The sequence below is a fragment of the Eubalaena glacialis genome, chromosome 2, assembly GCF_028564815.1.
Source record: "Eubalaena glacialis isolate mEubGla1 chromosome 2, mEubGla1.1.hap2.+ XY, whole genome shotgun sequence".
NCBI lineage: Eukaryota > Metazoa > Chordata > Mammalia > Artiodactyla > Balaenidae > Eubalaena > Eubalaena glacialis.
The window spans coordinates 26,739,543-26,741,264 of record NC_083717.1 but is presented as its reverse complement, the minus strand read 5'-3'; positions in this window follow the sequence as shown (position 1 = coordinate 26,741,264).

The window sequence follows — 1,722 nt, the reverse complement described above, 5'->3', positions numbered from 1 at the left end:
GATACACAGAAAGCGAGCGAGTTACCAGAAACCAGTGCAAACACTTCTTCTGTTAAACACACTGACATCTATGGAATACCTATGTGCCCATACTTAATGTTCATCTATAACTTTAACAATTCATTCAAGATTTTTTTAAAAAAAATAGAGCAAGAAACCTAAAATACTTAAGAATAAATCTAACAAGTAATGTCCAAGAACTCTACACTGAAAACTATAAGAAAATTAATTAATTAATTAATTAATTAATTTTAAAAAGTTGCAGAGGGAAATTAAAGAGAGCCAAAAGTATAGCATGTTCCTGGATGTGAAACTTCAATATTCTAGATGTTGGTTCCCTCCAGAACATATCTATACATTCTGTGCAATTAAATAAAATTCAGCATGAATTTTGTAATAATTGACAAGTTGTAACTAAAATTTATATGGCAATACAAAGAAGCTAGAAGAACCAAAGTGGTTTTTTTAAAAACAGAACAAAGTCAGAGGATTTACCCCATCCGATTTCAGGATTTATTCTAAACCCCAAGTCAACAAGACTGCATGATATTGGTGAAAAAGCAGATCTATGGAACTGAAGAGAAAGCTGAGACAATAGTTTGTCGACTTTGGCTCTATTGATATTTGGGGACAGATAACTGTTTGCTGTGAGGGCTGTCGTGTGCATTGTAGAATGTTCAGCCACACCCCTGGCCTCCATGCACTAGATGCTGGGAGCACCCCTGAGTTGTGGCAGCCTAAAATGTCCAGACATTGTCAAATATTCCCTGAGAGGCAAAATCACCCCCCAGTTCAGAACTACTGGTTTAGAACTACTGGTTGAGCTGCACATACATGGTAAATGACAAAGATACCAGATAATTCAATGAGAAGTGCAAAGTCATCTCAACAAATGATAACAGAAAATTAGACATAGACTCTTCACTCATGCCATACACTAAAACACTTGAAATGCATCATAGGTGATAATATAAAACCTAAAACTATAATATCTAGTACAAAAGGTAAAAACAAATTTATTTAAATACCTTATGATCTTGGGTAAGCATGCACACACACACACACACACACACATACACACACACACCCATGAATCTTAAAAGAAAAACGACTGATAACTTGGGACTTCATTAAAACTAAAACTATTTTTCTTCCAAAGAATTATGAAAATCACACAAGAAAATCAAAGGGGAATGCACAAATTGAGAGAAAATATTTGCAATACATATATCAGACACAGGACTAGTCTTCAGATTATATAAAAAATTCTTACAACTCATTAATAGGAAAAAAATGACCCAATAAACTGGGTAAAAGATTGCATGGGTCCTTCACACGATAAGATATACAAATCTCACTTCCCTCCAAAAAAGAAAAAAACACACAAAAAAGATACCACTGCACACATTCTACAGTGGCTGAAAAGATTCACAGGAGGATATAGAATCCCTGGGTGTCTCATACACTGTGAGTGAGAATGATAAAACTGCTTTGGAAACAGTTTGACATGTTTTTAAACACACACTTACCATAAGAAGCAGCCCTTCTACTACTAAGTATTTACCCAAGAGAGAAAGAAATATATGTCCATAAAAGACTTACACCTGAGTGTTCATAGCAGCTTTATTTGTAATAGCCAAACACTGGAGACATCCCAAATAAGATTATAGGTAAACAAAATACAGTATACTTATTCTCTTGAAAACTGCTCAGCAATAAAAA